This window comes from Schistocerca cancellata, chromosome 1 (assembly GCF_023864275.1).
Source record: "Schistocerca cancellata isolate TAMUIC-IGC-003103 chromosome 1, iqSchCanc2.1, whole genome shotgun sequence".
Taxonomy (NCBI): Eukaryota; Metazoa; Arthropoda; class Insecta; order Orthoptera; family Acrididae; genus Schistocerca; species Schistocerca cancellata.
In genome coordinates, this window is record NC_064626.1 from 113,417,889 (window position 1) to 113,442,039 (window position 24,151).

The window sequence follows — 24,151 nt, forward strand, 5'->3', positions numbered from 1 at the left end:
TGCAACAGGGCAATGTCAACATCCGAAGAACGAAGCATCTCACGCAGCAACTGGATCTTCACTGCCGTTCGTATCGTGTTGATGTTAAGCGTGGCGATACGATAAGCTTGTTGACGAACCGCAGGTGTTAAGTTATTCATTAAGACTGGAATTACCTATGACGCTTCTGACTGTATTGACACCTCCGCAGCCCCCCAAACCTCACCTGCAGGCCGTTCTAGAGAGCCGGCGCCAACGCCGTGGGCCCTGTTGGCGTAACTTGCATGGTTCCGTCGTCGTCGTGGTCATCCGCCCACGTCGGGGAACTGAAAGCAAGATCGGCTTCCCTAGCGTCCTTAGGACACGGCGCTGGTGCTTGCACTCCAGAAGGTGGTGGGCAGCATCTGTCCTGCATCTCGGCATCCGATTGTGCCACTGTAGATATATGTGGTTGGTCCTCATTATCGTTCGATGGTGCCACACTGCAGCAAGTGGCGGCTGCCTCTGTGGTAGCGTCGTCATTGAAGGTGGAATCGTCATCCTCTGGAGGCGGTGTCGCATCCCGTTCGGAAGTTGCTCTACGCCTCCGCTTCCGTCGCTTCGGAGAGCGTTGCTTCCTGGTGTGCTCTTCTGCGTCAGACGATGGCAAAGATTCACGACGTTCCGGCACAAAGGCAGCCGTAGGCACAAGAAGCGAATCGACGGCCATGCTATCTTCCTGTATGTTGTTATCCGTCGACGGAGGCGGCGGCATCGGAGTTGAATCCGTAGCTTGTGGAACGGTTGTGGCATCATCGCCCTGTATTGGAGCATGGAGCCGCGACACAGCAGTGGATGTCGGCTGTCGTGGTGAAGTGGTAGCTGTCGTGAGGGCTGCTGCATAAGTCACAGGAAGCAGCGTCGGCTGCGATGGCGGGTCCGCTTCAGCCGGCGGCAGTTGCGTGATTCGACGTTGCATACATTCTGATCTGAGGTGTCCCTCCTTCCCACAACCAGAGCAGGTCTTCGGTTGCCCATCGTAGATGACGATGGCACGGCAGCCACCGATAGTCAGATATGAAGGTACATGTCGTTTAAGTTCGATTCGGACATGGCGGACGCCGTTCAGCACAGGATATGTCTGGAATTGCGTCCATTTTTCCGCAATATGATCATGGACCGTGCCGTAGGGGCGCAGCGCTGTCACGACGTCCTCCGCCGGTAGTTCGAAAGGAAGTTCGAAAATTCTGATCGTGCGAAGTCCCATGCCAGAATAATCGACGTGCACAGTCCCCACATTGCCATCAGCATGGCAGAAACGGAGGCCCTGTTTCGTGTCCCGAAGGATCCGTTCACATGTTGCGTCGTTGATGATCTTGACATATACGATACTACTCACAATGGACAAGTGAATGCCGAGAATGTCGCTCGCCGGGATTTTAACTTCTTCTCGTAGAAATCGTTCGACTTCGAGTGCTTTAGGCCGTGCAAATTCGTTGCGGAACGTAAATTTGAGCGTCGATTTTCTGTATTGGTGCGCCATAGTGATCTATATGCTGAGTACGGCACGCGCGAAACGGCCGAATACTATGTAAACAACACGAGCGCTCGCTCCGCGGCAGGAACACAAACAGCGCGTCCTCACCGCAGCACAGCCAAAGGCCAACTTCCATTAGGCCACAGAGGCTGACTGGCGTTAAGCTGGCGGGGTGCTCACTCAAATCAACACTTGCCAAGTGTACCCTTCCTGATGCGCTACTCTACGTGTGCAGAGAGTCAGGACGTCGCATGAGCCTTTCCTGTGTGCCTGTACATACTCAGACATATCGAAGTCCAGGCACCTACTTTCTGCTGGCAATTCTTATACCTGCCGTCTTAGGCTATTCCCTTTCTGAACTGCCGGCCGGAGTGGCCGTGCGGCTCTAGGCGCTACAGTCTGGAGCCGAGCGGCCGCTACGGTCGCAGGTTCGAATCCTGTCTCGGGCATGGATGTGTGTGATGTCCTTAGGATAGTTAGGTTTAATTAGTTCTAAGTTCTAGGCGACTGATGACCTCAGAAGTTAAGTCGCAGAGTGCTCAGAGCCTTTCTGAACTCCAAGTCCTGCACACAAGAGAGTTAAGTGACAATTCATATGGGTCATACTGTTTACCAACAAGTAATTTTAAAATAGCGTTTCCTCTCACAGCGCCATCACGCTTTGAAACACTTCCGCAGCTAACAGGTCGATTGATAATGGCCGTCGTTTCGTTTCAGGTTGTCAGTAAGTGCGTATTTTCATATCGTCGTCATACCTGTGATACCTGTAAGCACTCAGAAACGCCAACTTTCACAACTATTACACCTGTATGTGGTGAGAGTGATTTTGCCCCAGTGAGTAAAACGTGTACCTCTGGTGGGACTCGAACCCACAATCCCCGGTTTAGGAGACCGATGCCTTATCCATTTGGCCACAGAGGCTGACTGGCGTTAAGCTGGCGGGGTGCTCACTCAAATCAACACTTGCCAAGTGTACCCTTCCTGATGCGCTACTCTACGTGTGCAGAGAGTCAGGACGTCGCATGAGCCTTTCCTGTGTGCCTGTACATACTCAGACATATCGAAGTCCAGGCACCTACTTTCTGCTGGCAATTCTTATACCTGCCGTCTTAGGCTATTCCCTTTCTGAACTCCAAGTCCTGCACACAAGAGAGTTAAGTGACAATTCATATGGGTCATACTGTTTACCAACAAGTAATTTTAAAATAGCGTTTCCTCTCACAGCGCCATCACGCTTTGAAACACTTCCGCAGCTAACAGGTCGATTGATAATGGCCGTCGTTTCGTTTCAGGTTGTCAGTAAGTGCGTATTTTCATATCGTCGTCATACCTGTGATACCTGTAAGCACTCAGAAACGCCAACTTTCACAACTATTACACCTGTATGTGGTGAGAGTGATTTTGCCCCAGTGTGTAAAACGTGTACCTCTGGTGGGACTCGAACCCACAATCCCCGGTTTAGGAGACCGATGCCTTATCCATTAGGCCACAGAGGCTGACTGGCGTTAAGCTGGCGGGGTGCTCACTCAAATCAACACTTGCCAAGTGTACCCTTCCTGATGCGCTACTCTACGTGTGCAGAGAGTCAGGACTTCGCATGAGCCTTTCCTGTGTGCCTGTACATACTCAGACATATCGAAGTCCAGGCACCTACTTTCTGCTGGCAATTCTTATACCTGCCGTCTTAGGGTATTCCCTATCTGAACTCCAAGTCCTGCACACAAGAGAGTTAAGTGACAATTCATATGGGTCATACTGTTTACCAACAAGTAATTTTAAAATAGCGTTTCCTCTCACAGCGCCATCACGCTTTGAAACACTTCCGCAGCTAACAGGTCGATTGATAATGGCCGTCGTTTCGTTTCAGGTTGTCAGTAAGTGCGTATTTTCATATCGTCGTCATACCTGTGATACCTGTAAGCACTCAGAAACGCCAACTTTCACAACTATTACACCTGTATGTGGTGAGAGTGATTTTGCCCCAGTGAGTAAAACGTGTACCTCTGGTGGGACTCGAACCCACAATCCCCGGTTTAGGAGACCGATGCCTTATCCATTTGGCCACAGAGGCTGACTGGCGTTAAGCTGGCGGGGTGCTCACTCAAATCAACACTTGCCAAGTGTACCCTTCCTGATGCGCTACTCTACGTGTGCAGAGAGTCAGGACGTCGCATGAGCCTTTCCTGTGTGCCTGTACATACTCAGACATATCGAAGTCCAGGCACCTACTTTCTGCTGGCAATTCTTATACCTGCCGTCTTAGGCTATTCCCTTTCTGAACTCCAAGTCCTGCACACAAGAGAGTTAAGTGACAATTCATATGGGTCATACTGTTTACCAACAAGTAATTTTAAAATAGCGTTTCCTCTCACAGCGCCATCACGCTTTGAAACACTTCCGCAGCTAACAGGTCGATTGATAATGGCCGTCGTTTCGTTTCAGGTTGTCAGTAAGTGCGTATTTTCATATCGTCGTCATACCTGTGATACCTGTAAGCACTCAGAAACGCCAACTTTCACAACTATTACACCTGTATGTGGTGAGAGTGATTTTGCCCCAGTGAGTAAAACGTGTACCTCTGGTGGGACTCGAACCCACAATCCCCGGTTTAGGAGACCGATGCCTTATCCATTAGGCCACAGAGGCTGACTGGCGTTAAGCTGGCGGGGTGCTCACTCAAATCAACACTTGCCAAGTGTACCCTTCCTGATGCGCTACTCTACGTGTGCAGAGAGTCAGGACGTCGCATGAGCCTTTCCTGTGTGCCTGTACATACTCAGACACATCGAAGTCCAGGCACCTACTTTCTGCTGGCAATTCTTATACCTGCCGTCTTAGGCTATTCCCTTTCTGAACTCCAAGTCCTGCACACAAGAGAGTTAAGTGACAATTCATATGGGTCATACTGTTTACCAACAAGTAATTTTAAAATAGCGTTTCCTCTCACAGCGCCATCACGCTTTGAAACACTTCCGCAGCTAACAGGTCGATTGATAATGGCCGTCGTTTCGTTTCAGGTTGTCAGTAAGTGCGTTTTTTCATATCGTCGTCATACCTGTGATACCTGTAAGCACTCAGAAACGCCAACTTTCACAACTATTACACCTGTATGTGGTGAGAGTGATTTTGCCCCAGTGAGTAAAACGTGTACCTCTGGTGGGACTCGAACCCACAATCCCCGGTTTAGGAGACCGATGCCTTATCCATTAGGCCACAGAGGCTGACTGGCGTTAAGCTGGCGGGGTGCTCACTCAAATCAACACTTGCCAAGTGTACCCTTCCTGATGCGCTACTCTACGTGTGCAGAGAGTCAGGACGTCGCATGAGCCTTTCCTGTGTGCCTGTACATACTCAGACATATCGAAGTCCAGGCACCTACTTTCTGCTGGCAATTCTTATACCTGCCGTCTTAGGCTATTCCCTTTCTGAACTCCAAGTCCTGCACACAAGAGAGTTAAGTGACAATTCATATGGGTCATACTGTTTACCAACAAGTAATTTTAAAATAGCGTTTCCTCTCACAGCGCCATCATGCTTTGAAACACTTCCGCAGCTAACAGGTCGATTGATAATGGCCGTCGTTTCGTTTCAGGTTGTCAGTAAGTGCGTATTTTCATATCGTCGTCATACCTGTGAGCACTCAGAAACGCGAACTTTCACAACTATTACACCTGTATGTGGTGAGAGTGATTTTGCCCCAGTGAGTAAAACGTGTACCTCTGGTGGGACTCGAACCCACAATCCCCGGTTTAGGAGACCGATGCCTTATCCATTAGGCCACAGAGGCTGACTGGCGTTAAGCTGGCGGGGTGCTCACTCAAATCAACACTTGCCAAGTGTACCCTTCCTGATGCGCTACTCTACGTGTGCACAGAGTCAGGACGTCGCATGAGCCTTTCCTGTGTGCCTGTACATACTCAGACATATCGAAGTCCAGGCACCTACTTTCTGCTGGCAATTCTTATACCTGCCGTCTTAGGCTATTCCCTTTCTGAACTCCAAGTCCTGCACACAAGAGAGTTAAGTGACAATTCATATGGGTCATACTGTTTACCAACAAGTAATTTTAAAATAGCGTTTCCTCTCACAGCGCCATCATGCTTTGAAACACTTCCGCAGCTAACAGGTCGATTGATAATGGCCGTCGTTTCGTTTCAGGTTGTCAGTAAGTGCGTATTTTCATATCGTCGTCATACCTGTGATACCTGTAAGCACTCAGAAACGCCAACTTTCACAACTATTACACCTGTATGTGGTGAGAGTGATTTTGCCCCAGTGAGTAAAACGTGTACCTCTGGTGGGACTCGAACCCACAATCCCCGGTTTAGGAGACCGATGCCTTATCCATTAGGCCACAGAGGCTGACTGGCGTTAAGCTGGCGGGGTGCTCACTCAAATCAACACTTGCCAAGTGTACCCTTCCTGATGCGCTACTCTACGTGTGCAGAGAGTCAGGACGTCGCATGAGCCTTTCCTGTGTGCCTGTACATACTCAGACATATCGAAGTCCAGGCACCTACTTTCTGCTGGCAATTCTTATACCTGCCGTCTTAGGCTATTCCCTTTCTGAACTCCAAGTCCTGCACACAAGAGAGTTAAGTGACAATTCATATGGGTCATACTGTTTACCAACAAGTAATTTTAAAATAGCGTTTCCTCTCACAGCGCCATCACGCTTTGAAACACTTCCGCAGCTAACAGGTCGATTGATAATGGCCGTCGTTTCGTTTCAGGTTGTCAGTAAGTGCGTATTTTCATATCGTCGTCATACCTGTGATACCTGTAAGCACTCAGAAACGCCAACTTTCACAACTATTACACCTGTATGTGGTGAGAGTGATTTTGCCCCAGTGAGTAAAACGTGTACCTCTGGTGGGACTCGAACCCACAATCCCCAGTTTAGGAGACCGATGCCTTATCCATTAGGCCACAGAGGCTGACTGGCGTTAAGCTGGCGGGGTGCTCACTCAAATCAACACTTGCCAAGTGTACCCTTCCTGATGCGCTACTCTACGTGTGCAGAGAGTCAGGACGTCGCATGAGCCTTTCCTGTGTGCCTGTACATACTCAGACATATCGAAGTCCAGGCACCTACTTTCTGCTGGCAATTCTTATACCTGCCGTCTTAGGCTATTCCCTTTCTGAACTCCAAGTCCTGCACACAAGAGAGTTAAGTGACAATTCATATGGGTCATACTGTTTACCAACAAGTAATTTTAAAATAGCGTTTCCTCTCACAGCGCCATCACGCTTTGAAACACTTCCGCAGCTAACAGGTCGATTGATAATGGCCGTCGTTTCGTTTCAGGTTGTCAGTAAGTGCGTATTTTCATATCGTCGTCATACCTGTGATACCTGTAAGCACTCAGAAACGCCAACTTTCACAACTATTACACCTGTATGTGGTGAGAGTGATTTTGCCCCAGTGAGTAAAACGTGTACCTCTGGTGGGACTCGAACCCACAATCCCCGGTTCAGGAGACCGATGCCTCATCCATTAGGCCACAGAGGCTGACTGGCGTTAAGCTGGCGGGGTGCTCACTCAAATCAACACTTGCCAAGTGTACCCTTCCTGATGCGCTACTCTACGTGTGCAGAGAGTCAGGACGTCGCATGAGCCTTTCCTGTGTGCCTGTACATACTCAGACATATCGAAGTCCAGGCACCTACTTTCTGCTGGCAATTCTTATACCTGCCGTCTTAGGCTATTCCCTTTCTGAACTCCAAGTCCTGCACACAAGAGAGTTAAGTGACAATTCATATGGGTCATACTGTTTACCAACAAGTAATTTTAAAATAGCGTTTCCTCTCACAGCGCCATCACGCTTTGAAACACTTCCGCAGCTAACAGGTCGATTGATAATGGCCGTCGTTTCGTTTCAGGTTGTCAGTAAGTGCGTATTTTCATATCGTCGTCATACCTGTGATACCTGTAAGCACTCAGAAACGCCAACTTTCACAACTATTACACCTGTATGTGGTGAGAGTGATTTTGCCCCAGTGAGTAAAACGTGTACCTCTGGTGGGACTCGAACCCACAATCCCCGGTTTAGGAGACCGATGCCTTATCCATTAGGCCACAGAGGCTGACTGGCGTTAAGCTGGCGGGGTGCTCACTCAAATCAACACTTGCCAAGTGTACCCTTCCTGATGCGCTACTCTACGTGTGCAGAGAGTCAGGACGTCGCATGAGCCTTTCCTGTGTGCCTGTACATACTCAGACATATCGAAGTCCAGGCACCTACTTTCTGCTGGCAATTCTTATACCTGCCGTCTTAGGCTATTCCCTTTCTGAACTCCAAGTCCTGCACACAAGAGAGTTAAGTGACAATTCATATGGGTCATACTGTTTACCAACAAGTAATTTTAAAATAGCGTTTCCTCTCACAGCGCCATCACGCTTTGAAACACTTCCGCAGCTAACAGGTCGATTGATAATGGCCGTCGTTTCGTTTCAGGTTGTCAGTAAGTGCGTATTTTCATATCGTCGTCATACCTGTGATACCTGTAAGCACTCAGAAACGCCAACTTTCACAACTATTACACCTGTATGTGGTGAGAGTGATTTTGCCCCAGTGAGTAAAACGTGTACCTCTGGTGGGACTCGAACCCACAATCCCCGGTTTAGGAGACCGATGCCTTATCCATTAGGCCACAGAGGCTGACTGGCGTTAAGCTGGCGGGGTGCTCACTCAAATCAACACTTGCCAAGTGTACCCTTCCTGATGCGCTACTCTACGTGTGCAGAGAGTCAGGACGTCGCATGAGCCTTTCCTGTGTGCCTGTACATACTCAGACACATCGAAGTCCAGGCACCTACTTTCTGCTGGCAATTCTTATACCTGCCGTCTTAGGCTATTCCCTTTCTGAACTCCAAGTCCTGCACACAAGAGAGTTAAGTGACAATTCATATGGGTCATACTGTTTACCAACAAGTAATTTTAAAATAGCGTTTCCTCTCACAGCGCCATCATGCTTTGAAACACTTCCGCAGCTAACAGGTCGATTGATAATGGCCGTCGTTTCGTTTCAGGTTGTCAGTAAGTGCGTATTTTCATATCGTCGTCATACCTGTGAGCACTCAGAAACGCGAACTTTCACAACTATTACACCTGTATGTGGTGAGAGTGATTTTGCCCCAGTGAGTAAAACGTGTACCTCTGGTGGGACTCGAACCCACAATCCCCGGTTTAGGAGACCGATGCCTTATCCATTAGGCCACAGAGGCTGACTGGCGTTAAGCTGGCGGGGTGCTCACTCAAATCAACACTTGCCAAGTGTACCCTTCCTGATGCGCTACTCTACGTGTGCAGAGAGTCAGGACGTCGCATGAGCCTTTCCTGTGTGCCTGTACATACTCAGACATATCGAAGTCCAGGCACCTACTTTCTGCTGGCAATTCTTATACCTGCCGTCTTAGGCTATTCCCTTTCTGAACTCCAAGTCCTGCACACAAGAGAGTTAAGTGACAATTCATATGGGTCATACTGTTTACCAACAAGTAATTTTAAAATAGCGTTTCTTCTCACAGCGCCATCATGCTTTGAAACACTTCCGCAGCTAACAGGTCGATTGATAATGGCCGTCGTTTCGTTTCAGGTTGTCAGTAAGTGCGTATTTTCATATCGTCGTCATACCTGTGATACCTGTAAGCACTCAGAAACGCCAACTTTCACAACTATTACACCTGTATGTGGTGAGAGTGATTTTGCCCCAGTGAGTAAAACGTGTACCTCTGGTGGGACTCGAACCCACAATCCCCGGTTTAGGAGACCGATGCCTTATCCATTAGGCCACAGAGGCTGACTGGCGTTAAGCTGGCGGGGTGCTCACTCAAATCAACACTTGCCAAGTGTACCCTTCCTGATGCGCTACTCTACGTGTGCAGAGAGTCAGGACGTCGCATGAGCCTTTCCTGTGTGCCTGTACATACTCAGACATATCGAAGTCCAGGCACCTACTTTCTGCTGGCAATTCTTATACCTGCCGTCTTAGGCTATTCCCTTTCTGAACTCCAAGTCCTGCACACAAGAGAGTTAAGTGACAATTCATATGGGTCATACTGTTTACCAACAAGTAATTTTAAAATAGCGTTTCCTCTCACAGCGCCATCACGCTTTGAAACACTTCCGCAGCTAACAGGTCGATTGATAATGGCCGTCGTTTCGTTTCAGGTTGTCAGTAAGTGCGTATTTTCATATCGTCGTCATACCTGTGATACCTGTAAGCACTCAGAAACGCCAACTTTCACAACTATTACACCTGTATGTGGTGAGAGTGATTTTGCCCCAGTGAGTAAAATGTGTACCTCTGGTGGGACTCGAACCCACAATCCCCAGTTTAGGAGACCGATGCCTTATCCATTAGGCCACAGAGGCTGACTGGCGTTAAGCTGGCGGGGTGCTCACTCAAATCAACACTTGCCAAGTGTACCCTTCCTGATGCGCTACTCTACGTGTGCAGAGAGTCAGGACGTCGCATGAGCCTTTCCTGTGTGCCTGTACATACTCAGACATATCGAAGTCCAGGCACCTACTTTCTGCTGGCAATTCTTATACCTGCCGTCTTAGGCTATTCCCTTTCTGAACTCCAAGTCCTGCACACAAGAGAGTTAAGTGACAATTCATATGGGTCATACTGTTTACCAACAAGTAATTTTAAAATAGCGTTTCCTCTCACAGCGCCATCACGCTTTGAAACACTTCCGCAGCTAACAGGTCGATTGATAATGGCCGTCGTTTCGTTTCAGGTTGTCAGTAAGTGCGTATTTTCATATCGTCGTCATACCTGTGATACCTGTAAGCACTCAGAAACGCCAACTTTCACAACTATTACACCTGTATGTGGTGAGAGTGATTTTGCCCCAGTGAGTAAAACGTGTACCTCTGGTGGGACTCGAACCCACAATCCCCGGTTTAGGAGACCGATGCCTTATCCATTAGGCCACAGAGGCTGACTGGCGTTAAGCTGGCGGGGTGCTCACTCAAATCAACACTTGCCAAGTGTACCCTTCCTGATGCGCTACTCTACGTGTGCAGAGAGTCAGGACGTCGCATGAGCCTTTCCTGTGTGCCTGTACATACTCAGACATATCGAAGTCCAGGCACCTACTTTCTGCTGGCAATTCTTATACCTGCCGTCTTAGGCTATTCCCTTTCTGAACTCCAAGTCCTGCACACAAGAGAGTTAAGTGACAATTCATATGGGTCATACTGTTTACCAACAAGTAATTTTAAAATAGCGTTTCCTCTCACAGCGCCATCACGCTTTGAAACACTTCCGCAGCTAACAGGTCGATTGATAATGGCCGTCGTTTCGTTTCAGGTTGTCAGTAAGTGCGTATTTTCATATCGTCGTCATACCTGTGATACCTGTAAGCACTCAGAAACGCCAACTTTCACAACTATTACACCTGTATGTGGTGAGAGTGATTTTGCCCCAGTGAGTAAAACGTGTACCTCTGGTGGGACTCGAACCCACAATCCCCGGTTTAGGAGACCGATGCCTTATCCATTAGGCCACAGAGGCTGACTGGCGTTAAGCTGGCGGGGTGCTCACTCAAATCAACACTTGCCAAGTGTACCCTTCCTGATGCGCTACTCTACGTGTGCAGAGAGTCAGGACGTCGCATGAGCCTTTCCTGTGTGCCTGTACATACTCAGACATATCGAAGTCCAGGCACCTACTTTCTGCTGGCAATTCTTATACCTGCCGTCTTAGGCTATTCCCTTTCTGAACTCCAAGTCCTGCACACAAGAGAGTTAAGTGACATTTCATATGGGTCATACTGTTTACCAACAAGTAATTTTAAAATAGCGTTTCCTCTCACAGCGCCATCATGCTTTGAAACACTTCCGCAGCTAACAGGTCGATTGATAATGGCCGTCGTTTCGTTTCAGGTTGTCAGTAAGTGCGTATTTTCATATCGTCGTCATACCTGTGATACCTGTAAGCACTCAGAAACGCCAACTTTCACAACTATTACACCTGTATGTGGTGAGAGTGATTTTGCCCCAGTGAGTAAAACGTGTACCTCTGGTGGGACTCGAACCCACAATCCCCGGTTTAGGAGACCGATGCCTTATCCATTAGGCCACAGAGGCTGACTGGCGTTAAGCTGGCGGGGTGCTCACTCAAATCAACACTTGCCAAGTGTACCCTTCCTGATGCGCTACTCTACGTGTGCAGAGAGTCAGGACGTCGCATGAGCCTTTCCTGTGTGCCTGTACATACTCAGACATATCGAAGTCCAGGCACCTACTTTCTGCTGGCAATTCTTATACCTGCCGTCTTAGGCTATTCCCTTTCTGAACTCCAAGTCCTGCACACAAGAGAGTTAAGTGACAATTCATATGGGTCATACTGTTTACCAACAAGTAATTTTAAAATAGCGTTTCCTCTCACAGCGCCATCACGCTTTGAAACACTTCCGCAGCTAACAGGTCGATTGATAATGGCCGTCGTTTCGTTTCAGGTTGTCAGTAAGTGCGTATTTTCATATCGTCGTCATACCTGTGATACCTGTAAGCACTCAGAAACGCCAACTTTCACAACTATTACACCTGTATGTGGTGAGAGTGATTTTGCCCCAGTGAGTAAAACGTGTACCTCTGGTGGGACTCGAACCCACAATCCCCGGTTTAGGAGACCGATGCCTTATCCATTAGGCCACAGAGGCTGACTGGCGTTAAGCTGGCGGGGTGCTCACTCAAATCAACACTTGCCAAGTGTACCCTTCCTGATGCGCTACTCTACGTGTGCAGAGAGTCAGGACGTCGCATGAGCCTTTCCTGTGTGCCTGTACATACTCAGACATATCGAAGTCCAGGCACCTACTTTCTGCTGGCAATTCTTATACCTGCCGTCTTAGGCTATTCCCTTTCTGAACTCCAAGTCCTGCACACAAGAGAGTTAAGTGACAATTCATATGGGTCATACTGTTTACCAACAAGTAATTTTAAAATAGCGTTTCCTCTCACAGCGCCATCACGCTTTGAAACACTTCCGCAGCTAACAGGTCGATTGATAATGGCCGTCGTTTCGTTTCAGGTTGTCAGTAAGTGCGTATTTTCATATCGTCGTCATACCTGTGATACCTGTAAGCACTCAGAAACGCCAACTTTCACAACTATTACACCTGTATGTGGTGAGAGTGATTTTGCCCCAGTGAGTAAAACGTGTACCTCTGGTGGGACTCGAACCCACAATCCCCGGTTTAGGAGACCGATGCCTTATCCATTAGGCCACAGAGGCTGACTGGCGTTAAGCTGGCGGGGTGCTCACTCAAATCAACACTTGCCAAGTGTACCCTTCCTGATGCGCTACTCTACGTGTGCAGAGAGTCAGGACGTCGCATGAGCCTTTCCTGTGTGCCTGTACATACTCAGACATATCGAAGTCCAGGCACCTACTTTCTGCTGGCAATTCTTATACCTGCCGTCTTAGGCTATTCCCTTTCTGAACTCCAAGTCCTGCACACAAGAGAGTTAAGTGACAATTCATATGGGTCATACTGTTTACCAACAAGTAATTTTAAAATAGCGTTTCCTCTCACAGCGCCATCACGCTTTGAAACACTTCCGCAGCTAACAGGTCGATTGATAATGGCCGTCGTTTCGTTTCAGGTTGTCAGTAAGTGCGTATTTTCATATCGTCGTCATACCTGTGATACCTGTAAGCACTCAGAAACGCCAACTTTCACAACTATTACACGTGTATGTGGTGAGAGTGATTTTTCCCCAGTGAGTAAAACGTGTACCTCTGGTGGGACTCGAACCCACAATCCCCGGTTTAGGAGACCGATGCCTTATCCATTAGGCCACAGAGGCTGACTGGCGTTAAGCTGGCGGGGTGCTCACTCAAATCAACACTTGCCAAGTGTACCCTTCCTGATGCGCTACTCTACGTGTGCAGAGAGTCAGGACGTCGCATGAGCCTTTCCTGTGTGCCTGTACATACTCAGACATATCGAAGTCCAGGCACCTACTTTCTGCTGGCAATTCTTATACCTGCCGTCTTAGGCTATTCCCTTTCTGAACTCCAAGTCCTGCACACAAGAGAGTTAAGTGACAATTCATATGGGTCATACTGTTTACCAACAAGTAATTTTAAAATAGCGTTTCCTCTCACAGCGCCATCACGCTTTGAAACACTTCCGCAGCTAACAGGTCGATTGATAATGGCCGTCGTTTCGTTTCAGGTTGTCAGTAAGTGCGTATTTTCATATCGTCGTCATACCTGTGATACCTGTAAGCACTCAGAAACGCCAACTTTCACAACTATTACACCTGTATGTGGTGAGAGTGATTTTGCCCCAGTGAGTAAAACGTGTACCTCTGGTGGGACTCGAACCCACAATCCCCGGTTTAGGAGACCGATGCCTTATCCATGAGGCCACAGAGGCTGACTGGCGTTAAGCTGGCGGGGTGCTCACTCAAATCAACACTTGCCAAGTGTACCCTTCCTGATGCGCTACTCTACGTGTGCAGAGAGTCAGGACGTCGCATGAGCCTTTCCTGTGTGCCTGTACATACTCAGACATATCGAAGTCCAGGCACCTACTTTCTGCTGGCAATTCTTATACCTGCCGTCTTAGGCTATTCCCTTTCTGAACTCCAAGTCCTGCACACAAGAGAGTTAAGTGACAATTCATATGGGTCATACTGTTTACCAACAAGTAATTTTAAAATAGCGTTTCCTCTCACAGCGCCATCACGCTTTGAAACACTTCCGCAGCTAACAGGTCGATTGATAATGGCCGTCGTTTCGTTTCAGGTTGTCAGTAAGTGCGTATTTTCATATCGTCGTCATACCTGTGATACCTGTAAGCACTCAGAAACGCCAACTTTCACAACTATTACACCTGTATGTGGTGAGAGTGATTTTGCCCCAGTGAGTAAAACGTGTACCTCTGGTGGGACTCGAACCCACAATCCCCGGTTTAGGAGACCGATGCCTTATCCATTAGGCCACAGAGGCTGACTGGCGTTAAGCTGGCGGGGTGCTCACTCAAATCAACACTTGCCAAGTGTACCCTTCCTGATGCGCTACTCTACGTGTGCAGAGAGTCAGGACGTCGCATGAGCCTTTCCTGTGTGCCTGTACATACTCAGACATATCGAAGTCCAGGCACCTACTTTCTGCTGGCAATTCTTATACCTGCCGTCTTAGGCTATTCCCTTTCTGAACTCCAAGTCCTGCACACAAGAGAGTTAAGTGACAATTCATATGGGTCATACTGTTTACCAACAAGTAATTTTAAAATAGCGTTTCCTCTCACAGCGCCATCACGCTTTGAAACACTTCCGCAGCTAACAGGTCGATTGATAATGGCCGTCGTTTCGTTTCAGGTTGTCAGTAAGTGCGTATTTTCATATCGTCGTCATACCTGTGATACCTGTAAGCACTCAGAAACGCCAACTTTCACAACTATTACACCTGTATGTGGTGAGAGTGATTTTGCCCCAGTGAGTAAAACGTGTACCTCTGGTGGGACTCGAACCCACAATCCCCGGTTTAGGAGACCGATGCCTTATCCATTAGGCCACAGAGGCTGACTGGCGTTAAGCTGGCGGGGTGCTCACTCAAATCAACACTTGCCAAGTGTACCCTTCCTGATGCGCTACTCTACGTGTGCAGAGAGTCAGGACGTCGCATGAGCCTTTCCTGTGTGCCTGTACATACTCAGACATATCGAAGTCCAGGCACCTACTTTCTGCTGGCAATTCTTATACCTGCCGTCTTAGGCTATTCCCTTTCTGAACTCCAAGTCCTGCACACAAGAGAGTTAAGTGACAATTCATATGGGTCATACTGTTTACCAACAAGTAATTTTAAAATAGCGTTTCCTCTCACAGCGCCATCACGCTTTGAAACACTTCCGCAGCTAACAGGTCGATTGATAATGGCCGTCGTTTCGTTTCAGGTTGTCAGTAAGTGCGTATTTTCATATCGTCGTCATACCTGTGATACCTGTAAGCACTCAGAAACGCCAACTTTCACAACTATTACACCTGTATGTGGTGAGAGTGATTTTGCCCCAGTGAGTAAAACGTGTACCTCTGGTGGGACTCGAACCCACAATCCCCGGTTCAGGAGACCGATGCCTTATCCATTAGGCCACAGAGGCTGACTGGCGTTAAGCTGGCGGGGTGCTCACTCAAATCAACACTTGCCAAGTGTACCCTTCCTGATGCGCTACTCTACGTGTGCAGAGAGTCAGGACGTCGCATGAGCCTTTCCTGTGTGCCTGTACATACTCAGACATATCGAAGTCCAGGCACCTACTTTCTGCTGGCAATTCTTATACCTGCCGTCTTAGGCTATTCCCTTTCTGAACTCCAAGTCCTGCACACAAGAGAGTTAAGTGACAATTCATATGGGTCATACTGTTTACCAACAAGTAATTTTAAAATAGCGTTTCCTCTCACAGCGCCATCACGCTTTGAAACACTTCCGCAGCTAACAGGTCGATTGATAATGGCCGTCGTTTCGTTTCAGGTTGTCAGTAAGTGCGTATTTTCATATCGTCGTCATACCTGTGATACCTGTAAGCACTCAGAAACGCCACCTTTCACAACTATTACACCTGTATGTGGTGAGAGTGATTTTGCCCCAGTGAGTAAAACGTGTACCTCTGGTGGGACTCGAACCCACAATCCCCAGTTCAGGAGACCGATGCCTTATCCATTAGGCCACAGAGGCTGACTGGCGTTAAGCTGGCGGGGTGCTCACTCAAATCAACACTTGCCAAGTGTACCCTTCCTGATGCGCTACTCTACGTGTGCAGAGAGTCAGGACGTCGCATGAGCCTTTCCTGTGTGCCTGTACATACTCAGACATATCGAAGTCCAGGCACCTACTTTCTGCTGGCAATTCTTATACCTGCCGTCTTAGGCTATTCCCTTTCTGAACTCCAAGTCCTGCACACAAGAGAGTTAAGTGACAATTCATATGGGTCATACTGTTTACCAACAAGTAATTTTAAAATAGCGTTTCCTCTCACAGCGCCATCACGCTTTGAAACACTTCCGCAGCTAACAGGTCGATTGATAATGGCCGTCGTTTCGTTTCAGGTTGTCAGTAAGTGCGTATTTTCATATCGTCGTCATACCTGTGATACCTGTAAGCACTCAGAAACGCCAACTTTCACAACTATTACACCTGTATGTGGTGAGAGTGATTTTGCCCCAGTGAGTAAAACGTGTACCTCTGGTGGGACTCGAACCCACAATCCCCGGTTCAGGAGACCGATGCCTTATCCATTAGGCCACAGAGGCTGACTGGCGTTAAGCTGGCGGGGTGCTCACTCAAATCAACACTTGCCAAGTGTACCCTTCCTGATGCGCTACTCTACGTGTGCAGAGAGTCAGGACGTCGCATGAGCCTTTCCTGTGTGCCTGTACATACTCAGACATATCGAAGTCCAGGCACCTACTTTCTGCTGGCAATTCTTATACCTGCCGTCTTAGGCTATTCCCTTTCTGAACTCCAAGTCCTGCACACAAGAGAGTTAAGTGACAATTCATATGGGTCATACTGTTTACCAACAAGTAATTTTAAAATAGCGTTTCCTCTCACAGCGCCATCACGCTTTGAAACACTTCCGCAGCTAACAGGTCGATTGATAATGGCCGTCGTTTCGTTTCAGGTTGTCAGTAAGTGCGTATTTTCATATCGTCGTCATACCTGTGATACCTGTAAGCACTCAGAAACGCCAACTTTCACAACTATTACACCTGTATGTGGTGAGAGTGATTTTGCCCCAGTGAGTAAAACGTGTACCTCTGGTGGGACTCGAACCCACAATCCCCGGTTTAGGAGACCGATGCCTTATCCATTAGGCCACAGAGGCTGACTAGCGTTAAGCTGGCGGGGTGCTCACTCAAATCAACACTTGCCAAGTGTACCCTTCCTGATGCGCTACTCTACGTGTGCAGAGAGTCAGGACGTCGCATGAGCCTTTCCTGTGTGCCTGTACATACTCAGACATATCGAAGTCCAGGCACCTACTTTCTGCTGGCAATTCTTATACCTGCCGTCTTAGGCTATTCCCTTTCTGAACTCCAAGTCCTGCACACAAGAGAGTTAAGTGACAATTCATATGGGTCATACTGTTTACCAACAAGTAATTTTAAAATAGCGTTTCCTCTCACAGCGCCATCACGCTTTGAAACACTTCCGCAGCTAACAGGTCGATTGATAATGGCCGTCGTTTCGTTTCAGGTTGTCAGTAAGTGCGTATTTTCATATCGTCGTCATACCTGTGATACCTGTAAGCACTCAGAAACGCCAACTTTCACAACTATTACACCTGTATGTGGTGAGAGTGATTTTGCCCCAGTGAGTAAAACGTGTACCTCTGGTGGGACTCGAACCCACAATCCCCGGTTTAGGAGACCCATGCCTTATCCATTAGGCCACAGAGGCTGACTGGCGTTAGGCTGGCGGGGTGCTCACTCAACTCAACACTTGCCAATTGTACCCTTCCTGATGCGCTACTCTACGTGTGCAGAGAGTCAGGACGTCGCATGAGCCTTTCCTGTGTGCCTGTACATACTCAGACATATCGAAGTCCAGGCACCTACTTTCTGCTGGCAATTCTTATACCTGCCGTCTTAGGCTATTCCCTTTCTGAACTCCAAGTCCTGCACACAAGAGAGTTAAGTGACAATTCATATGGGTCATACTGTTTACCAACAAGTAATTTTAAAATAGCGTTTCCTCTCACAGCGCCATCACGATTTGAAACACTTCCGCAGCTAACAGGTCGATTGATAATGGCCGTCGTTTCGTTTCAGGTTGTCAGTAAGTGCGTATTTTCATATCGTCGTCATACCTGTGATACCTGTAAGCACTCAGAAACGCCAACTTTCACAACTATTACACCTGTATGTGGTGAGAGTGATTTTGCCCCAGTGAGTAAAACGTGTACCTCTGGTGGGACTCGAACCCACAATCCCCGGTTTAGGAGACCAATGCCTTATCCATTAGGCCACAGAGGCTGACTGGCGTTAAGCTGGCGGGGTGCTCACTCAAATCAACACTTGCCAAGTGTACCCTTCCTGATGCGCTACTCTACGTGTGCAGAGAGTCAGGACGTCGCATGAGCCTTTCCTGTGTGCCTGTACATACTCAGACATATCGAAGTCCAGGCACCTACTTTCTGCTGGCAATTCTTATACCTGCCGTCTTAGGCTATTCCCTTTCTGAACTCCAAGTCCTGCACACAAGAGAGTTAAGTGACAATTCATATGGGTCATACTTTTTACCAACAAGTAATTTTAAAATAGCGTTTCCTCTCACAGCGCCATCACGCTTTGAAACACTTCCGCAGCTAACAGGTCGATTGATAATGGCCGTCGTTTCGTTTCAGGTTGTCAGTAAGTGCGTATTTTCATATCGTCGTCATACCTGTGATACCTGTAAGCACTCAGAAACGCCAACTTTCACAACTATTACACCTGTATGTGGTGAGAGTGATTTTGCCCCAGTGAGTAAAACGTGTACCTCTGGTGGGACTCGAACCCACAATCCCCGGTTTAGGAGACTGATGCCTTATCCATTAGGCCACAGAGGCTGACTGGCGTTAAGCTGGCGGGGTGCTCACTCAAATCAACACTTGCCAAGTGTACCCTTCCTGATGCGCTACTCTACGTGTGCAGAGAGTCAGGACGTCGCATGAGCCTTTCCTGTGTGCCTGTACATACTCAGACATATCGAAGTCCAGGCACCTACTTTCTGCTGGCAATTCTTATACCTGCCGTCTTAGGCTATTCCCTTTCTGAACTCCAAGTCCTGCACACAAGAGAGTTAAGTGACAATTCATATGGGTCATACTGTTTACCAACAAGTAATTTTAAAATAGCGTTTCCTCTCACAGCGCCATCACGCTTTGAAACACTTCCGCAGCTAACAGGTCGATTGATAATGGCCGTCGTTTCGTTTCAGGTTGTCAGTAAGTGCGTATTTTCATATCGTCGTCATACCTGTGATACCTGTAAGCACTCAGAAACGCCAACTTTCACAACTATTACACCTGTATGTGGTGAGAGTGATTTTGCCCCAGTGAGTAAAACGTGTACCTCTGGTGGGACTCGAACCCACAATCCCCGGTTTAGGAGACCGATGCCTTATCCATTAGGCCACAGAGGCTGACTGGCGTTAAGCTGGCGGGGTGCTCACTCAAATCAACACTTGCCAAGTGTACCCTTCCTGATGCGCTACTCTACGTGTGCAGAGAGTCAGGACGTCGCATGAGCCTTTCCTGTGTGCCTGTACATACTCAGACATATCGAAGTCCAGGCACCTACTTTCTGCTGGCAATTCTTATACCTGCCGTCTTAGGCTATTCCCTTTCTGAACTCCAAGTCCTGCACACAAGAGAGTTAAGTGACAATTCATATGGGTCATACTGTTTACCAACAAGTAATTTTAAAATAGCGTTTCCTCTCACAGCGCCATCACGCTTTGAAACACTTCCGCAGCTAACAGGTCGATTGATAATGGCCGTCGTTTCGTTTCAGGTTGTCAGTAAGTGCGTATTTTCATATCGTCGTCATACCTGTGATACCTGTAAGCACTCAGAAACGCCAACTTTCACAACTATAACACCTGTATGTGGTGAGAGTGATTTTGCCCCAGTGAGTAAAACGTGTACCTCTGGTGGGACTCGAACCCACAATCCCCGGTTTAGGAGACCGATGCCTTATCCATTAGGCCACAGAGGCTGACTGGCGTTAAGCTGGCGGGGTGCTCACTCAAATCAACACTTGCCAAGTGTACCCTTCCTGATGCGCTACTCTACGTGTGCAGAGAGTCAGGACGTCGCATGAGCCTTTCCTGTGTGCCTGTACATACTCAGACATATCGAAGTCCAGGCACCTACTTTCTGCTGGCAATTCTTATACCTGCCGTCTTAGGCTATTCCCTTTCTGAACTCCAAGTCCTGCACACAAGAGAGTTAAGTGACAATTCATATGGGTCATACTGTTTACCAACAAGTAATTTTAAAATAGCGTTTCCTCTCACAGCGCCATCACGCTTTGAAACACTTCCGCAGCTAACAGGTCGATTGATAATGGCCGTCGTTTCGTTTCAGGTTGTCAGTAAGTGCGTATTTTCATATCGTCGTCATACCTGTGAGCACTCAGAAACGCGAACTTTCACAACTATTACACCTGTATGTGGTGAGAGTGATTTTGCCCCAGTGAGTAAAACGTGTACCTCTGGTGGGACTCGAACCCACAATCCCCGGTTTAGGAGACCGATGCCTTATCCATTAGGCCACAGAGGCTGACTGGCGTTAAGCTGGCGGGGTGCTCACTCAAATCAACACTTGCCAAGTGTACCCTTCCTGATGCGCTACTCTACGTGTGCAGAGAGTCAGGACGTCGCATGAGCCTTTCCTGTGTGCCTGTACATACTCAGACATATCGAAGTCCAGGCACCTACTTTCTGCTGGCAATTCTTATACCTGCCGTCTTAGGCTATTCCCTTTCTGAACTCCAAGTCCTGCACACAAGAGAGTTAAGTGACAATTCATATGGGTCATACTGTTTACCAACAAGTAATTTTAAAATAGCGTTTCCTCTCACAGCGCCATCACGCTTTGAAACACTTCCGCAGCTAACAGGTCGATTGATAATGGCCGTCGTTTCGTTTCAGGTTGTCAGTAAGTGCGTATTTTCATATCGTCGTCATACCTGTGATACCTGTAAGCACTCAGAAACGCCAACTTTCACAACTATTACACCTGTATGTGGTGAGAGTGATTTTGCCCCAGTGAGTAAAACGTGTACCTCTGGTGGGACTCGAACCCACAATCTCCGGTTTAGGAGACCGATGCCTTATCCATTAGGCCACAGAGGCTGACTGGCGTTAAGCTGGCGGGGTGCTCACTCAAATCAACACTTGCCAAGTGTACCCTTCCTGATGCGCTACTCTACGTGTGCAGAGAGTCAGGACGTCGCATGAGCCTTTCCTGTGTGCCTGTACATACTCAGACATATCGAAGTCCAGGCACCTACTTTCTGCTGGCAATTCTTATACCTGCCGTCTTAGGCTATTCCCTTTCTGAACTCCAAGTCCTGCACACAAGAGAGTTAAGTGACAATTCATATGGGTCATACTGTTTACCAACAAGTAATTTTAAAATAGCGTTTCCTCTCACAGCGCCATCACGCTTTGAAACACTTCCGCAGCTAACAGGTCGATTGATAATGGCCGTCGTTTCGTTTCAGGTTGTCAGTAAGTGCGTATTTTCATATCGTCGTCATACCTGTGATACCTGTAAGCACTCAGAAACGCCAACTTTCACAACTATTACACCTGTATGTGGTGAGAGTGATTTTGCCCCAGTGAGTAAAACGTGTACCTCTGGTGGGACTCGAACCCACAATCCCCGGTTTAGGAGACCGATGCCTTATCCATTAGGCCACAGAGGCTGACTGGCGTTAAGCTGGCGGGGTGCTCACTCAAATCAACACTTGCCAAGTGTACCCTTCCTGATGCGCTACTCTACGTGTGCAGAGAGTCAGGACGTCGCATGAGCCTTTCCTGTGTGCCTGTACATACTCAGACATATCGAAGTCCAGGCACCTACTTTCTGCTGGCAATTCTTATACCTGCCGTCTTAGGCTATTCCCTTTCTGAACTCCAAGTCCTGCACACAAGAGAGTTAAGTGACAATCATATGGGTCATACTGTTTACCAACAAGTAATTTTAAAATAGCGTTTCCTCTCACAGCGCCATCACGCTTTGAAACACTTCCGCAGCTAACAGGTCGATTGATAATGGCCGTCGTTTCGTTTCAGGTTGTCAGTAAGTGCGTATTTTCATATCGTCGTCATACCTGTGATACCTGTAAGCACTCAGAAACGCCAACTTTCACAACTATTACACCTGTATGTGGTGAGAGTGATTTTGCCCCAGTGAGTAAAACGTGTACCTCTGGTGGGACTCGAACCCACAATCCCCGGTTTAGGAGACCGATGCCTTATCCATTAGGCCACAGAGGCTGACTGGCGTTAAGCTGGCGGGGTGCTCACTCAAATCAACACTTGCCAAGTGTACCCTTCCTGATGCGCTACTCTACGTGTGCAGAGAGTCAGGACGTCGCATGAGCCTTTCCTGTGTGCCTGTACATACTCAGACATATCGAAGTCCAGGCACCTACTTTCTGCTGGCAATTCTTATACCTGCCGTCTTAGGCTATTCCCTTTCTGAACTCCAAGTCCTGCACACAAGAGAGTTAAGTGACAATTCATATGGGTCATACTGTTTACCAACAAGTAATTTTAAAATAGCGTTTCCTCTCACAGCGCCATCACGCTTTGAAACACTTCCGCAGCTAACAGGTCGATTGATAATGGCCGTCGTTTCGTTTCAGGTTGTCAGTAAGTGCGTATTTTCATATCGTCGTCATACCTGTGATACCTGTAAGCACTCAGAAACGCCAACTTTCACAACTATTACACCTGTATGTGGTGAGAGTGATTTTGCCCCAGTGAGTAAAACGTGTACCTCTGGTGGGACTCGAACCCACAATCCCCGGTTTAGGAGACCGATGCCTTATCCATTAGGCCACAGAGGCTGACTGGCGTTAAGCTGGCGGGGTGCTCACTCAAATCAACACTTGCCAAGTGTACCCTTCCTGATGCGCTACTCTACGTGTGCAGAGAGTCAGGACGTCGCATGAGCCTTTCCTGTGTGCCTGTACATACTCAGACATATCGAAGTCCAGGCACCTACTTTCTGCTGGCAATTCTTATACCTGCCGTCTTAGGCTATTCCCTTTCTGAACTCCAAGTCCTGCACACAAGAGAGTTAAGTGACAATTCATATGGGTCATACTGTTTACCAACAAGTAATTTTAAAATAGCGTTTCCTCTCACAGCGCCATCACGCTTTGAAACACTTCCGCAGCTAACAGGTCGATTGATAATGGCCGTCGTTTCGTTTCAGGTTGTCAGTAAGTGCGTATTTTCATATCGTCGTCATACCTGTGATACCTGTAAGCACTCAGAAACGCCAACTTTCACAACTATTACACCTGTATGTGGTGAGAGTGATTTTGCCCCAGTGAGTAAAACGTGTACCTCTGGTGGGACTCGAACCCACAATCCCCGGTTTAGGAGACCGATGCCTTATCCATTAGGCCACAGAGGCTGACTGGCGTTAAGCTGGCGGGGTGCTCACTCAAATCAACACTTGCCAAGTGTACCCTTCCTGATGCGCTACTCTACGTGTGCAGAGAGTCAGGACGTCGCATGAGCCTTTCCTGTGTGCCTGTACATACTCAGACATATCGAAGTCCAGGCACCTACTTTCTGCTGGCAATTCTTATACCTGCCGTCTTAGGCTATTCCCTTTCTGAACTCCAAGTCCTGCACACAAGAGAGTTAAGTGACAATTCATATGGGTCATACTGTTTACCAACAAGTAATTTTAAAATAGCGTTTCCTCTCACAGCGCCATCACGCTTTGAAACACTTCCGCAGCTAACAGGTCGATTGATAATGGCCGTCGTTTCGTTTCAGGTTGTCAGTAAGTGCGTATTTTCATATCGTCGTCATACCTGTGATACCTGTAAGCACTCAGAAACGCCAACTTTCACAACTATTACACCTGTATGTGGTGAGAGTGATTTTGCCCCA

The 24,151-nt window shown here is 48.0% G+C and overlaps 38 non-coding genes across 38 annotated transcripts; all 38 read right to left on the reverse strand.

The window, feature by feature from the left end:
• Window positions 1-2,343: 2,343 nt before the first annotated feature.
• On the reverse strand, window positions 2,344-2,416 carry Trnar-ccu (transfer RNA arginine (anticodon CCU)). The gene has a single exon. It is a non-coding gene; the product is annotated as a tRNA-Arg (tRNA).
• A 502-nt stretch (window positions 2,417-2,918) lies between these two features.
• Trnar-ccu (transfer RNA arginine (anticodon CCU)) lies at window positions 2,919-2,991 on the reverse strand. The gene has a single exon. It is a non-coding gene; the product is annotated as a tRNA-Arg (tRNA).
• A 502-nt stretch (window positions 2,992-3,493) lies between these two features.
• Trnar-ccu (transfer RNA arginine (anticodon CCU)) lies at window positions 3,494-3,566 on the reverse strand. The gene has a single exon. It is a non-coding gene; the product is annotated as a tRNA-Arg (tRNA).
• A 502-nt stretch (window positions 3,567-4,068) lies between these two features.
• On the reverse strand, window positions 4,069-4,141 carry Trnar-ccu (transfer RNA arginine (anticodon CCU)). Its single transcript has one exon. It is a non-coding gene; the product is annotated as a tRNA-Arg (tRNA).
• A 502-nt stretch (window positions 4,142-4,643) lies between these two features.
• On the reverse strand, window positions 4,644-4,716 carry Trnar-ccu (transfer RNA arginine (anticodon CCU)). Its single transcript has one exon. It is a non-coding gene; the product is annotated as a tRNA-Arg (tRNA).
• A 493-nt stretch (window positions 4,717-5,209) lies between these two features.
• Trnar-ccu (transfer RNA arginine (anticodon CCU)) lies at window positions 5,210-5,282 on the reverse strand. Its single transcript has one exon. It is a non-coding gene; the product is annotated as a tRNA-Arg (tRNA).
• Window positions 5,283-5,784: 502 nt separating this feature from the next.
• Window positions 5,785-5,857, reverse strand: Trnar-ccu (transfer RNA arginine (anticodon CCU)). Its single transcript has one exon. It is a non-coding gene; the product is annotated as a tRNA-Arg (tRNA).
• Window positions 5,858-6,359: 502 nt separating this feature from the next.
• On the reverse strand, window positions 6,360-6,432 carry Trnar-ccu (transfer RNA arginine (anticodon CCU)). Its single transcript has one exon. It is a non-coding gene; the product is annotated as a tRNA-Arg (tRNA).
• Window positions 6,433-6,934: 502 nt separating this feature from the next.
• Trnar-ccu (transfer RNA arginine (anticodon CCU)) lies at window positions 6,935-7,007 on the reverse strand. Its single transcript has one exon. It is a non-coding gene; the product is annotated as a tRNA-Arg (tRNA).
• A 502-nt stretch (window positions 7,008-7,509) lies between these two features.
• On the reverse strand, window positions 7,510-7,582 carry Trnar-ccu (transfer RNA arginine (anticodon CCU)). Its single transcript has one exon. It is a non-coding gene; the product is annotated as a tRNA-Arg (tRNA).
• A 502-nt stretch (window positions 7,583-8,084) lies between these two features.
• On the reverse strand, window positions 8,085-8,157 carry Trnar-ccu (transfer RNA arginine (anticodon CCU)). The gene has a single exon. It is a non-coding gene; the product is annotated as a tRNA-Arg (tRNA).
• Window positions 8,158-8,650: 493 nt separating this feature from the next.
• Window positions 8,651-8,723, reverse strand: Trnar-ccu (transfer RNA arginine (anticodon CCU)). Its single transcript has one exon. It is a non-coding gene; the product is annotated as a tRNA-Arg (tRNA).
• A 502-nt stretch (window positions 8,724-9,225) lies between these two features.
• Trnar-ccu (transfer RNA arginine (anticodon CCU)) lies at window positions 9,226-9,298 on the reverse strand. Its single transcript has one exon. It is a non-coding gene; the product is annotated as a tRNA-Arg (tRNA).
• A 502-nt stretch (window positions 9,299-9,800) lies between these two features.
• Window positions 9,801-9,873, reverse strand: Trnar-ccu (transfer RNA arginine (anticodon CCU)). The gene has a single exon. It is a non-coding gene; the product is annotated as a tRNA-Arg (tRNA).
• A 502-nt stretch (window positions 9,874-10,375) lies between these two features.
• Window positions 10,376-10,448, reverse strand: Trnar-ccu (transfer RNA arginine (anticodon CCU)). Its single transcript has one exon. It is a non-coding gene; the product is annotated as a tRNA-Arg (tRNA).
• A 502-nt stretch (window positions 10,449-10,950) lies between these two features.
• Trnar-ccu (transfer RNA arginine (anticodon CCU)) lies at window positions 10,951-11,023 on the reverse strand. Its single transcript has one exon. It is a non-coding gene; the product is annotated as a tRNA-Arg (tRNA).
• A 502-nt stretch (window positions 11,024-11,525) lies between these two features.
• Trnar-ccu (transfer RNA arginine (anticodon CCU)) lies at window positions 11,526-11,598 on the reverse strand. The gene has a single exon. It is a non-coding gene; the product is annotated as a tRNA-Arg (tRNA).
• Window positions 11,599-12,100: 502 nt separating this feature from the next.
• Window positions 12,101-12,173, reverse strand: Trnar-ccu (transfer RNA arginine (anticodon CCU)). The gene has a single exon. It is a non-coding gene; the product is annotated as a tRNA-Arg (tRNA).
• Window positions 12,174-12,675: 502 nt separating this feature from the next.
• Window positions 12,676-12,748, reverse strand: Trnar-ccu (transfer RNA arginine (anticodon CCU)). Its single transcript has one exon. It is a non-coding gene; the product is annotated as a tRNA-Arg (tRNA).
• A 502-nt stretch (window positions 12,749-13,250) lies between these two features.
• On the reverse strand, window positions 13,251-13,323 carry Trnar-ccu (transfer RNA arginine (anticodon CCU)). The gene has a single exon. It is a non-coding gene; the product is annotated as a tRNA-Arg (tRNA).
• A 502-nt stretch (window positions 13,324-13,825) lies between these two features.
• Trnar-ccu (transfer RNA arginine (anticodon CCU)) lies at window positions 13,826-13,898 on the reverse strand. The gene has a single exon. It is a non-coding gene; the product is annotated as a tRNA-Arg (tRNA).
• A 502-nt stretch (window positions 13,899-14,400) lies between these two features.
• On the reverse strand, window positions 14,401-14,473 carry Trnar-ccu (transfer RNA arginine (anticodon CCU)). The gene has a single exon. It is a non-coding gene; the product is annotated as a tRNA-Arg (tRNA).
• A 502-nt stretch (window positions 14,474-14,975) lies between these two features.
• Trnar-ccu (transfer RNA arginine (anticodon CCU)) lies at window positions 14,976-15,048 on the reverse strand. The gene has a single exon. It is a non-coding gene; the product is annotated as a tRNA-Arg (tRNA).
• A 502-nt stretch (window positions 15,049-15,550) lies between these two features.
• On the reverse strand, window positions 15,551-15,623 carry Trnar-ccu (transfer RNA arginine (anticodon CCU)). Its single transcript has one exon. It is a non-coding gene; the product is annotated as a tRNA-Arg (tRNA).
• A 502-nt stretch (window positions 15,624-16,125) lies between these two features.
• Trnar-ccu (transfer RNA arginine (anticodon CCU)) lies at window positions 16,126-16,198 on the reverse strand. Its single transcript has one exon. It is a non-coding gene; the product is annotated as a tRNA-Arg (tRNA).
• Window positions 16,199-16,700: 502 nt separating this feature from the next.
• On the reverse strand, window positions 16,701-16,773 carry Trnar-ccu (transfer RNA arginine (anticodon CCU)). The gene has a single exon. It is a non-coding gene; the product is annotated as a tRNA-Arg (tRNA).
• A 502-nt stretch (window positions 16,774-17,275) lies between these two features.
• Window positions 17,276-17,348, reverse strand: Trnar-ccu (transfer RNA arginine (anticodon CCU)). Its single transcript has one exon. It is a non-coding gene; the product is annotated as a tRNA-Arg (tRNA).
• Window positions 17,349-17,850: 502 nt separating this feature from the next.
• On the reverse strand, window positions 17,851-17,923 carry Trnar-ccu (transfer RNA arginine (anticodon CCU)). Its single transcript has one exon. It is a non-coding gene; the product is annotated as a tRNA-Arg (tRNA).
• Window positions 17,924-18,425: 502 nt separating this feature from the next.
• Trnar-ccu (transfer RNA arginine (anticodon CCU)) lies at window positions 18,426-18,498 on the reverse strand. The gene has a single exon. It is a non-coding gene; the product is annotated as a tRNA-Arg (tRNA).
• Window positions 18,499-19,000: 502 nt separating this feature from the next.
• On the reverse strand, window positions 19,001-19,073 carry Trnar-ccu (transfer RNA arginine (anticodon CCU)). The gene has a single exon. It is a non-coding gene; the product is annotated as a tRNA-Arg (tRNA).
• A 502-nt stretch (window positions 19,074-19,575) lies between these two features.
• Trnar-ccu (transfer RNA arginine (anticodon CCU)) lies at window positions 19,576-19,648 on the reverse strand. Its single transcript has one exon. It is a non-coding gene; the product is annotated as a tRNA-Arg (tRNA).
• A 502-nt stretch (window positions 19,649-20,150) lies between these two features.
• Window positions 20,151-20,223, reverse strand: Trnar-ccu (transfer RNA arginine (anticodon CCU)). Its single transcript has one exon. It is a non-coding gene; the product is annotated as a tRNA-Arg (tRNA).
• A 493-nt stretch (window positions 20,224-20,716) lies between these two features.
• On the reverse strand, window positions 20,717-20,789 carry Trnar-ccu (transfer RNA arginine (anticodon CCU)). Its single transcript has one exon. It is a non-coding gene; the product is annotated as a tRNA-Arg (tRNA).
• A 502-nt stretch (window positions 20,790-21,291) lies between these two features.
• Trnar-ccu (transfer RNA arginine (anticodon CCU)) lies at window positions 21,292-21,364 on the reverse strand. Its single transcript has one exon. It is a non-coding gene; the product is annotated as a tRNA-Arg (tRNA).
• Window positions 21,365-21,866: 502 nt separating this feature from the next.
• Window positions 21,867-21,939, reverse strand: Trnar-ccu (transfer RNA arginine (anticodon CCU)). The gene has a single exon. It is a non-coding gene; the product is annotated as a tRNA-Arg (tRNA).
• A 501-nt stretch (window positions 21,940-22,440) lies between these two features.
• Window positions 22,441-22,513, reverse strand: Trnar-ccu (transfer RNA arginine (anticodon CCU)). Its single transcript has one exon. It is a non-coding gene; the product is annotated as a tRNA-Arg (tRNA).
• Window positions 22,514-23,015: 502 nt separating this feature from the next.
• On the reverse strand, window positions 23,016-23,088 carry Trnar-ccu (transfer RNA arginine (anticodon CCU)). Its single transcript has one exon. It is a non-coding gene; the product is annotated as a tRNA-Arg (tRNA).
• A 502-nt stretch (window positions 23,089-23,590) lies between these two features.
• Window positions 23,591-23,663, reverse strand: Trnar-ccu (transfer RNA arginine (anticodon CCU)). The gene has a single exon. It is a non-coding gene; the product is annotated as a tRNA-Arg (tRNA).
• Between the last annotated feature and the right edge of the window lie 488 nt (window positions 23,664-24,151).